The sequence below is a fragment of the Prionailurus bengalensis genome, chromosome B2 (assembly GCF_016509475.1).
Source record: "Prionailurus bengalensis isolate Pbe53 chromosome B2, Fcat_Pben_1.1_paternal_pri, whole genome shotgun sequence".
In the NCBI taxonomy this organism is placed as follows: Eukaryota; Metazoa; Chordata; class Mammalia; order Carnivora; family Felidae; genus Prionailurus; species Prionailurus bengalensis.
This window is the reverse complement of record NC_057349.1, coordinates 76,748,475-76,760,803: the sequence shown is the minus strand read 5'-3', so window position 1 is coordinate 76,760,803 and position 12,329 is coordinate 76,748,475. Positions and strand designations below refer to the sequence as shown.

General features: G+C 36.2%; 1 protein-coding gene across 8 annotated transcripts in view; it reads left to right on the top strand.

The window, feature by feature from the left end:
- The window catches only part of SNX14 (sorting nexin 14), a 101,991-nt gene that overhangs the window by 370 nt on the left and 89,292 nt on the right, over positions 1-12,329 (top strand). The window lies entirely within an intron of this gene.

The following is a 12,329-nucleotide window of genomic DNA, read 5'->3' as shown; positions in this document are numbered from 1 at the left end:
GCGAGGCCGCAGGCGCAGGCCCGGGTTGCTTCACTGTGTGGAGACCGCCCAGGCTGCGCAGCTGCGGGACTTACGGCCGGCTCCGAGGCCTTGGGAAGAGGGGCCTCGGGGCGCCGGGCGGAGCGTCCGGGCCCGGAAGTGCGAGCGTGGGTGGGGTGCGTTCCAGTGCCCCCCTTCTTGAGGCCGGGTCTTCTGAGACACCTGGCCCAGATTCTTACCTAGTTTTCACCTGTTTCTTGTAACCTGGCCCTCCATCATCGTTGTTTTTCAGAGGAGTGAAATGTATATGTACGTCTCAATTAGAGACCTTGCAGGGGCGGTCCAGTCAGCTGACGAGAGGGTTCTAGGTGTTGTAGCAGCCACAGTCTTAGGCAGACTCCCCTCGCTCTCACCGCGCGCGTGCGCGTACACTCGCACTCACACAGTCGTAGAGCCGCTCTGCGCACACTCGCACACGATTTTACAGCCGCTGCGCGCACACACGCGCACACATGCACGCAGTCTTATAGCCGCAGCGCGCGCAGTCGTGCACGCATCCTTGCAGCCAGTGCGCGCGCACACACAGACTTGCGGCCAAAGCACACACATATGTAGTCTTACAGCTGAGGCGCGCGCGTGCGCACACAGCTTGCATAAGCATGTACGTGTGCATACATACACATAGTCACGCAGCCGAAGCACGCGCGCGCCACACACAGCCTTGTAGCTGAAGCTTTCCTCAAAGTGTGGTTGGTTAAAACGGGTAATTGTAAAGATTTGTTGAATCGAAGTCAAAGTAAAATAGTCTCTGTCTTGACATCTCTAGAATATTCGAAAAGGGAAGACTGAAAGTTTAAAATTGGTAAATTCAGTTGACACTTTGAAATCGGAAAGTTCTGCCCCTGAAATAAAACTGATTTCCTTCAGTTAGCTATTTCTAGAAATGATGAAGTAGGTAGTGGAGGAGAACTTCAAATTATTTCCGGATTTGCTCTTGGCGGAAAGAAGTCTGAGACACTTGTCAGCAACAGTATCTACATGATGTTTTTTCTGATGTTTTGAACATGAAAGCATCCTTACCCTTTACCGAGGTAGTTGATCCCTAAAGAGAGGAATGGGAGAGCGTTCACCAGGAATTTGGTTATTTAATTTTGCTCTAAGGCAACCATTTCGTGTGACGGTTGGATCAGATTTTTTTCCCCTAGCCATTTTGCTTTCTTGTTAGTGGACTCTGGGTTTATATAATACTAGGTTTAAATAACGATTGATATTTTACTGGAAAATATCATATCATTTGAGATCTAATGCGATTTGATTGTGATAGTAAGATGTTTGATTTCAGGAATACCTGAAGGAATTCTGTTAAGAATCCTTAGCAGAGTGGAAATTAATTATTAAGTATTTCGTTTTCTGTCATCTGGAAGGTATTCTAGATTAACAGCTTTAATATGAAAGGTTAACTTTTTGTGCTTAACTTTTGTCCAGGAATTTTTAACCTGTCTCCTTCGGTAGATGGGTCAGTTTAGGTGTCCAAAGTAGGACACGTAGGATCAGGTTGAACTAGATTTCTGAGGTTGTCTACTTAATTATAGCGTCTAGTGTTCTATGTTGTTAAGTCATAGAATACCATTTGATCTGTACCCTGTATCTTTATTTGTATTATTCAAACAAAGAATTTTTTTCAGACTGTTTTTGGTACTTTCCTTTGTTAGTGTTGAAACCAGCAAAAGTGATCTTAAACATCATAGAACTGTCTTTACTAAAAGAATGGTTAGGTACCCTGTGGTGCCTGGCTGGCTCAGTCCTTAGAGCATGGACTCTTGATCTCAGAGTCTTGAGTTCACACCCTACATTGGGGTACAGTTTACTTAAACAAGTAAATAAAATGAAAGAATGGTTAGGTACCCTTTTAACAGGAAAAAGCCTTTGGAAGGTGCAAGACAGTGTATATAGTGTGCTTTTCAGCGTATTGTGTGATTTTCATTAAAGTACGTGTGCACATTCACGGAGCACCTGGGTGGCTCAGTCGGTTGAACGTCTGGCTCTTGGTTTCTGCTCAGGTCCTGATCTCATTGTCCATGAGTTCGAGCCCCACATCGGGCACAGTGCTAATGGTGCAGAGCCTGCTTGGGATTCTCTCTCTGTGCTCCTCCCTGTCTCTCTGTCTCTCTCAGAATAAATAATTAAACTTAAAAAATTGAAAAAATATATGTGTGTACATTCATATGTACATATAAACGTGTGTTTATGTATGCTGTGGCTATCTCTGGACGACTGTTACATAAGGAAATGTGGTCCCTTCTAGGAGTGGGGAATACCAGGCACATCTATTCAGAAATTAAAAAAAAAAAATGTGTGTGTGTATGTAAAATATAAAAAATACCAGGGGCGTAATGATGGAATTAGAAGAAATGAGAAGATATACTTAATGCATAATTTCAAAAAGTGATTTTTACACAGGTATTTCACCAGTTAGTTTATAGAAATAACTTAAAAAGAAATTTTCAGTTTAAAATCTTTAGTGGTTAGTATGTAGATTTGGAGCTTTACCTCTATGTGGTAAAACTTAGAATAATACTCTTTTTCAAAATTAACTTTTTCTCTTATAGCCTTGAAAGTATTCAAAGTATTGTTTAGTATATAAATTTTTCTTTTGATAGCAATTAAGGCTATGAATGTTATCTGTGGAGAGATAAATAGATATAACTTTTGGCTATTGTAAGTGATTTGTGGGAGGAATAGAGTAACATACTTTATATATTTCAATTTATTTGTGATATCACCTTTATGGTAGTGTTAGGGAAAAGTAGGAGCATAGATATAATTAGCAATCATAGTATTGAGTATTTGAGTGTTATACTAAGGAATATTTTAAGTTAATGCTACTAATAATAATGGTAATAGTAGTAATAGCTAACTGACACTTTGTGAGTGTTTTATTTGGCCCAGGTGTTGTATTAAGAGTTTTCATTAATTATTGAGGCAATTTATGGTTGTGTGTGAAAGTTTTGAACCTAAGCGTGACTGTAAGAATTTGATTCTGACTCCTCCATTAATCAGTTATGTGACTTTGGATAAGTGATCTAACTTTTACCTGTCACAGTCCTCTTATCTGTAAAATAGGGATAATACTAGTACCTACATTATATGATTATTTTGATGACTAAGTGGTTAATACATGGAAAGTGTTTAAATTGGTGCTCAGCATATAGAACATACTCTTATTAAATGTTAGCAGTTATTTTTATCTCATTTATTCTAGCATGCCAGCAGACACCTTTGTGAGTAACCTCAGTCACCATGGATCAGTTTTGCTTGTTTTTGAATTTCATATGAATGTAATTATGTGGTCCTCTTGTATCTGGTTTCTTTCTCTCACTCTGTGTTTGAGATTTATCCATACTGTTGTATATCAGTACTTCAGTCTCTTTTGTTATTGTGCAGTATTCCACTGGGAATATGACACACTTTGTTTATCCATTCTTCTGTTGAAGGGCGTTTGACTTGTTTATAGTTTTTGGCTATTATTAATGCTATGAATATTCTCATATATATTTATTTTGGTAGACTTATTTATTTTGGGTATATGCCCATGAATGGAAATGCTTAGTTATAGTGTATGGGTTTGTTTGACTTAAGTAGATACTGCCAGATAGTTTTACAAAGTAGTTATACTAATTTTCACTCCTGCCAAAAACATTTGACTGTTCTGTCTGATACTGTCTGTGGATTTAGTTTAGTCATTTTAGTGAATGTATACTAGTAGGTCATTGTAGTTTTAGTTAATTGTAGTTTAATTGTTAGCTATAGTCATCATGGTGTACATTACATCCCTAGTACTTATTTATCTTATTCCTGAAAGTTTGTACCTTTTGACCAGCTCCCTCCAGTTTCCTGTCCCCTATGCTCCACCTCTTGTAACCACAGTCTGATGTCTTATTGTATGAGGTTTTTTTCCTTATGATTTTACATATAAGTGAGATCATACCCTATTTTTCTTTCTCTGTTTGACTTATTTTGCTTAGCATAATACCTTTAAGGTCCATCCATATTATCCCAAATGGTAGGATTTCTTCATTTCTTATGGTTGAATAATATTCTTTTTGTGTATATATACCACAGCTTCTTTGTCTATTCATCCATTGATGCACACTTAGGTTGTTTCCATATCTTGACTGTTGTAAAAATTTTACTGTGAACATGCAAGTGCAGATATCTTTTTAAGTTAGTGTTTTTGTTTCCTTTGGGTATATTCTCAGAAGTGGAGTTGCTGAATTATAAAACAGTTGTATTAATTTTTTTAAAATCCTCCAAACTGTTTTTCATAGTGGCTGTATCCATTTACATTCCCACCAACAGTACACCAAACCCTTGTTTCCTTTTCTCCACATCTTCACTAACATTTGTTATCTCTTGTTTTTTTGATGATGGCCATTCTTTCTTTTTTTTTAATTTTATTTTTTTAATTTACCTCCAAATTAGTTAACATATAGTGCAACAATGATTTCAGGAGTAGATTCCTTAATGCCCTTTACCCGTTTAGCCCATCCCCCACCCCAACCCCTCCAGTAACCTTCTGTTTGTTGTCCACATTTAACAGTCTCTTATGTTTTGTCCCCTTCTCTGTTTTTATATTATTTTGCTTCCCTTTACTATGTTCATCTGTTTTGTATCTTAAAGTCCTCATATGAGTGAAGCCATATGATATTTGTCTTTCTCTAATTTCACTTACCATAATACCTTCTAGTTCCATCCACATAGTTGCACATGGCAAGATTTCATTCTTTTTGATTGCCAAGTAATACTCCATTGTATATATGTACACCACATCTTCTTTATCCATTCATCCATCAACGGACATTTGGGCTCTTTCCATACTTTGGCTATTGTTGATAGTGCTGCTATAAACATTGGGGTGCATGTGTCCCTTTGAAACAGCATAGCTGTATCCCTTGGATAAATACCTAGTAGTGCAATTGCTGGGTTATACTGTAGTTCTATTTTTAATTTTTTGAGGAACCTCCACACTGTTTTCCAGAGTGGCTGCACCACCTTGCATTCCCACCAGCAATGCAAACTCTTTCTCTGCGTCCTCACCAACATCTGTTGTTGCCTGAGTTGTTAATGTTAGCCGTTCTGATAGGTGTGAGGTGGTATCTCATTGTGGTTTTGATTTGTATTTCCCTGGTGATGAAAAATGTTGAGCATTTTTTCATGTGTCGGTTGGCCATCTGGATGCCTTCCTTGGAGAAGTGTCTATTCGTGTCTTCTGCCCATTTCTTCACTGGATTATTTTTTTTTTTTTTTGGGTGTTGACTTTGATAAGTTCCTTAGAGATTTCAGATACCAACCCTTTATCTGATATGTCATTTGCAAATATCTTCTCCCATTCTGTCAGTTGCCTTTTAGTTTTGCTGATTGTTTCCTTCGCTCTGCAGAAGCTTTTTATTTTGATGTGGTCCCAGTAGTTCCTTTTTGTGATGATGGCCATTCTAACAGGTGTGAGGGGTATCTCATTGTGATTTTAATTTGCATTTCCCTGATGAGTAGTGATATTGAGAATCATTTCATGTACCTGTTGGTATTTCTTATAACTTCTTTGGAGAAATGTCTGTTTAGGTTCTCTTGCATTATTATTTATTAACTAATTAATTAATTATTTTTTTACCAGCAAAATGGGTTTATTCAGGAATAGCAGAACAATTGCAATTGCTATGGGAAAGCAAAGACAAGTCTGAAAATCAAACAAGAGGAATGTTAATAGAGAAAAGGAGAAGATGGCAGGGGCTTCTTTGAGTAAAAGTCAATTGGAAGAACTTGAGTGGTGGCATATGTTGTTGTTGTTTTTTTTTTTTTTTTGAAAAAATATACAAATGTTTTACTATTTTTAATTTTTAAGTTTTGTTTAAATCCAAGGTAGTTAGCATATAGTGTAATAATGATTTCGGTAGTAGAATTTAGTGATTCATCACTTAAATATAACACCCACTACTCATCCCAAAAGGTGCCCTCCTTAATGACCATAACTCTGTATTTGAGTCTCTTATGGTTTGCCTCCGTCTCTCTTTTTAACTTCTTTTTCCTTTTCTTCCCTTATGTTCATCTGTTTTGTTTCTTAAATCCCACATTTGAGTGAAGTCATATGATACATATCTTTCTTTGACTTAATTCACTTAGCATAATACACTCTAGTTCCACCCACGTTGTTGCAAATAGCAAGATTTTGTTCTTTTTGATCACTGCATAATATTCCGTTGTATGTATGTACCACATCTTCTTTATCCATTCATCAGTCAGTGGACATTTGGGCTCTTTCCATAATTTGGCTATTGTTGATAGTGTTGCCATAAACTTTGGGGTGTATGTGCCCCTTTGAATCAGAATTTTTGTATTTTTAATGGTTTTTCATTTTTGAATGGTTTTTAAAGTGGTTGTAAATTTTTTGAGCAACCTCCATATTGTTTTCTAGAGTGGCTGCACCTCTCCCAGTTTGCATTGGTTTGCATTCCCAGCAGCAGTGCAAAAGGGTTCCTCTTTTTCTGCATCTTGGCCAACACCTGTTGTTGCCTGAGTTGTTAATTGTAGCCATTCTGACAGATATGAGGTGGTATCTTATTGTGTTTTTGATTTGTATTTCCCTGATGATGAGTGATATTGAGCATTTTTTCATGTGTCAGTTGGCCATCTGGATGTCTTCTTTGGAAATGTGTGTTCATGTCTTCTGTCCATTTCTTCACAGGATTATTTGTTTTTTGGGGGTTGAGTTTAGTAAGTTCCTTACAGATTTTGGATACTAACTTTTTATCTGATATGTTATTTGCAAATGTCTTCTCCCATTCTGTAGGCTGCCTTTTAGTTTGTTGATTGTTTCCTTTGCTGTGCAGAAGCTTTTTATTTTGATGCGGTCCCAATACTTCATTTTTTGCTTTTGTTTTCCTTCCCTCTGGAGACATGTCTAGTAAGAAGTTGCTACAGCTGAAGTCAAAGAGGTTATTGCCTGTTTTCTCCTCTAGGATTTTGATGGTTTCCTGTCTTACATTTAGGTCTTTCATCTGTTTTGAGTTTATTTTTGTGTATGGTGTAAGAAAGTTGTCCAGGTTCATTCTTCTGCATGTTTCTGTCCAGTTTTCCCAACACCATTTGTTGAAGAGACTGTCTTTTGCCCATTGGATAATCTTTCCTGCTTTGTCAAAAATGAGTTGACCATACATTTGTGGGTCAATTTCTGGGTTCTCTATTCTGTTCCATTGATCTGTCTGTTTTTGTGCCAGTACCATACTGTCTTGATGATTACAGCTTTGTAATACAGCTTGAAGTGTTGAATTGTGATGCCTCCAGCTGTGATTTTCTAACACTACTCTGGCTGTTTGGGGTCTTTTCTGGTTCCATACAAATTTTAGAATTGTTTGTTCTAGCTCTGTGAAGAATGTTGGGGTTATTTTGGTAGGGATTGCATTGATAGAGTTGTGGTATATCCTCACTGGCTGGGCTTGCTGTACATGGAAACTTTCTCCCCCTTGTTGGAGTAGTAAGGTAGGCTTCTGCCTGTTGGCAGTGCGAGGTATTTCTCTTCATGTTGGGGTCTGCAATTAATGAGTGGTAGGCTGTGAGAGATCCCCTTTCTGACCTCCCAGCTTCATTTGAAGTGGTGTTTTCTTTATTCACTTTACTATTTCCCCCCCTTTATGATCTTTCTCTGACAACATTGCTGATAAAGAGTCAGGTTTTCCGTGTTTAGTGGTTTTGCCTGTTGGTGCCAGAAAAGACCTTTCAACTTCCACATCAGAGAGAAAATACGTAACAGTTGAAAACCATCTAAGGCCACATTTGGGTAACAAAGTTAGGAGGGAGAGCTCTCAGGCATTTGTTATACAAAGTCTACACTTTATCAAGGTTATAAACATGGACAGTCATCTTGAAGCACTGAGCTAGTATCACTTTACTGGCTATATGATTTCTACAGAGTTTTGACATGCAACAGGTCCTCTGCACTTTTTTAATTGGGTTATTTGTTGTTTTGCTATTGAGTTGTATGAATTTTTTTTTTTTTTTTTTTAGTGTTTATTTTTTGAGAGAGAAAGAGAGTATGAGTGGGGGAGGTGCAGAGAGAGAGGGAGACACAGAATCCGAAGCAGGCTCCAGGCTCTGAGCTGTCAGCACAGAGCCGGATGTGGGGCTTGAACCCATGAACGGTGAGATCATGACCTGAGCCAAAGTCGGCCGCTCAACCGACTGAGCTACCCAAGGTGCCCCTGAATTCTTTATTTATTTTAGATATTAATCTCATCAGATATATGGGTAGCAAATTTTTTTTGCATTCCATAGGTTGTCTTTTTACTTCATTGATAGTTCTTTATTACTTTTTAAATTACCACAACTGGCTTACATACACTTAACTTAGTATGTGACAGGCTATGCTAAGCACTTTTTTGATCTTATTTAATCATCGTAATAACATTATGATTAGGTATTATTAATTGCCACATTTTATAGAGGACCAGACAAGTCAGAGAGGGTATGTAATTTGCATTGTGTCATATCCAGGATTTTAACCCAGACAGATAGACTCTAGAGTGTCATGTATTTTGTTACCAAACTTCATAGATCTTTCACTCCAAGTTCTGTTTCTTTTATTTTTCTCTTCCTATAACAGTAACAGATTTTCTTTTCTTTCCTTTTCTTTTTTTAAACAATACTGTTAAGTTTTACAGTGTGGTTTTATATTTGCTAGGACAAATTCTCACTCTTGGCCCTTCTTTCCCAAAGTTGGCACAGCTCTTTTTAAACCTTTATTTTCCCTATTCATTTTAGAATGAATATGTCAAATTTCTCAAAAGATTGAGCTGGAATTTTGAATGTAGTTTCTGTTTTGTTTATGTATTATCACATAAACCATCCCTCAAATTTGTGGTTTAAATCAACAACAACATCTAATTTGCTTACAGAACTGTAATTTGGACAGGAGTTGGTCTGTGTTCACTGTGCATCAGGTAGGTATATGAAGGCAAGCGGCTAAAATAGTAATTTGTTGGCTTATTCATTCACATGTGTGACAGTTGATGCTTATCATTGAGTGTGATCTTGGTGGGACTACAGCCCAGAACTTGTATATACAACCTTTACATGTGGCTTTTTTCCCCATCATGGTGCTGGCTTACAAAAGTAAGCATCCTGAGAAAGAGACCTTGTCAGAAGCCATATCCATTTTATGACCTACCTTTGGAAGTTAGGTAGTTGCATCTCTGCCCCATTCTTTTAGTTGAGGTGAATTATTAAGGCTAACCCTTAATAATTTTTTAAGGAGGTTCCATGTCCAATGTGGGGTTTGAACTCATAACTGTGAAATCAAGAGCTGCATGCTCTACAGACCAAGCCAACCAGGTGCCCCTAAACTCCTGCTTTTTTATGTGAAGAGTGTCAGAGAATTTGCAGTCATATTTAATGCCACCACAGTGTTACTCAATTTGTAACTTAATATGGATGGAATTGATATCTTTACTGTTTTTAAAGTTTTCATCCATGAACATCAATAATCTCTACATTTAGATCTGCTCTTAATGTCTTTTTTTTTTTTCATTTTTGAGAGAGAGAGAGAGAGAGAGAGAGAGAGAGCGAGAGCTAGTATGAGTGGGAGAGGGACAGAGGAAGAGGGAGAGAGAATCTCAAGCAGGCTGACAGGCTTCACACCCAGCTCTGAGCCTGACGTGGAGTGGGAGCTCCATTTCCATCTTAGGACCCTGAGATGACGACCTGAGCCTAAATCAGTCACCCAACCAACTGAGCTACTTAAGTACCGCTGCTCTTTTTAATCGCCTTTTTTTTTTCATTTTAAAAATCTTATTATGGATAATTTTAAACATATATAAGTAAAAATAGAATTATATAATGAAGCCTCTTAGAAACCATTGTCACCCAGCTTAAAAAATTATGAGCTCGAAGTCAAATATCTCCCCCCACATTTATTTTAAAGCAAATCCCACATATTTTATTTATAAACATTAAACATTTCAGTATGTATCTCTAATAGACAAGAGTCCTTTTTTCTTACATAACCACAATACCACATCACATTAAAAAAAAATAGTTTCTTAACGTCATCAAATATCCACTAAATGTTCAGATTTCCCTGAATTTGTTAGAATTTCCCTCCAACATTTTATGAAAAAAAAAACTTTAAGCATACAGCAATGTTGGAATTTACAATAAATGACCAGTTATGTACTGCCTAGATTTTACCATTATTAATATTTTACTATATTTTCACATACTTTACCATGTTTTTGTCTGTTACTCTATCCATAATGAATCTTATTTGTAAACAACTTTTTACAGTTAGTCAAATCAAGATCCAAGTATGATCTTTTGATCTGAAAGTTACCTCCCCTTCACATACAGCCTACTTTGTTTTAACCTTGCAATTTATTTGTTTAAGAAACTGGGCCATATGTTTTTGGAGTTTTTTATAGTCTAGCTTTTGTTGTTTATATCCCTGTAATGTTGTTGGGTATATTCCTTTCCCTCTCTGTTGTGTGTAAACTAGTGGTTAGGTCAAGAGGCATCACTGTTTAGATTTTTTTTTTTCTCCTTTAGTCTGTGATGATATAGATTTAAAGGTAATGAGCTATTTAAAAACATGCCCTTCTTATGATGTATTATTATTCATTATGATACACTGCTAGTTTTAGTTAATATTTTACTTAATACTTCATAAATTAAAATAGACCTAATGTTCATCTTATATTGTCTTTATCTGATTTGGGAATTAAAATTATATTAATCCTTCTAAATTAGCAGCTTTTTCTAATTTTTTCTTTCCTGAAGCCATCCGTATAGGATAGGGATTATCTCATTAAAGTTTGGTAAAACCATTTGGGTCAGGACCTTTTTTTTTTTCCTTCAGCCAGATCTCTGATTACTGTTTTAATTTCTGTAATGATAATTGGTCTATATAAGTTACCTAGTTCTTCACGTAATAATTTCTAGCATTTTTGTCTTTTTCTAGAAATTTATGTCCTGCAGGTTATCCAGGTTATGAACATAATTATTCATAGTTTTCATTTTTCTTTTCAGTTTTACCTGTGATTATTTCTTTTTTATTCTATACTTTATATATTTTGTATTTTCTCTTTTTCTTTTATTTTTTGGTCTTGCTAAAACTGTCTTTTTTATTGACTTTGGTTTTGAAAGTTTCCAAGCATACATAGAAAGAAAAGAGAGTCCAAGGAACTTCCAAGCACTCATCACACAGGTTCAATAACCAGCAATATCTTGCATTTTTAGAAAAAAAATCTGAACTTTCCCCATTTAAAAAATCACTTCCACACAAAACCATAACCTTAAAAAATTAATAGTGGTTAATATCTAATAACAAGTCTGTAATCAAATTTTCCTAATTGTATAAAAATTTATAGTATACTATACAAATCAGGATCTAAAATAGATCCACTCATTGTAGATCTACATCTACATCTCTTAAGCTTTTATAAATCTCTTATAATTTAAAACAAGAGTTGGCACAGTTTTTCTATAAAGTGTCAGATAGTAAATATTTTAGACTTTTGGGCTGCATCAGGTCTCTGTCCCATATTCATTTTTTTTAAGAACCTTTAAAAAAATGTAAAAACTTCTCTTAGCTTGAGAGCCATACCAAGGTGGGTGGCATTTGGCCCACATGCCAGTTTGTCAACCTGGATATAGAACACTCTTCATTACCTACTTCTTTCTCCTCTCCCCACCATTGACTTGTTGAAGAAACTGGGTCATTTTTTCACTTTTGCTAATAGTTTCCTCGTGGTGTCTTGGTTTGTTTTTTTGTTTTGATTTTTGTTTTATGTCTTCACCTGCAATTTTTTTTTTTGGAGACAAGGTGTTAGATTTATAAGTTCAATCATATTTAGATTTTTTGTGTGTGTGTGCAGAATGCTTTCGTGATGTTATGTACATCTTATGCCACCTGAGAGGATAATTCCACATCAGATGGAGTTGCCTCACTTTTTGTGGAATTGGGTAGTGACAGCTAATACTTTGCCCAACAAACCTTCTCTTTGGGTTTTTATCACTTATTCCCTGAATGAGTTACTTCATTATAGGTTGCAACATGATGAGTTACTTCATTATAGGTTGCAACATGATGATTTTCTCATATTTTTTATTCTGTGTATATTTTAAAATTTGAATTCTTTTTTTTTTTTCCGTCTAGAATTGCTTTACTTCATCTGTTAGGTTTATTTAGTTACAATTTAGTACAGCTCAAATTGGAAAAGTAGGATAAATACTTACTCTTTTAATTTAATTATCAATTACAAATCTTTTTTAATGTTTATTTTTGAGAGAGAGAGAATCAGAATGAG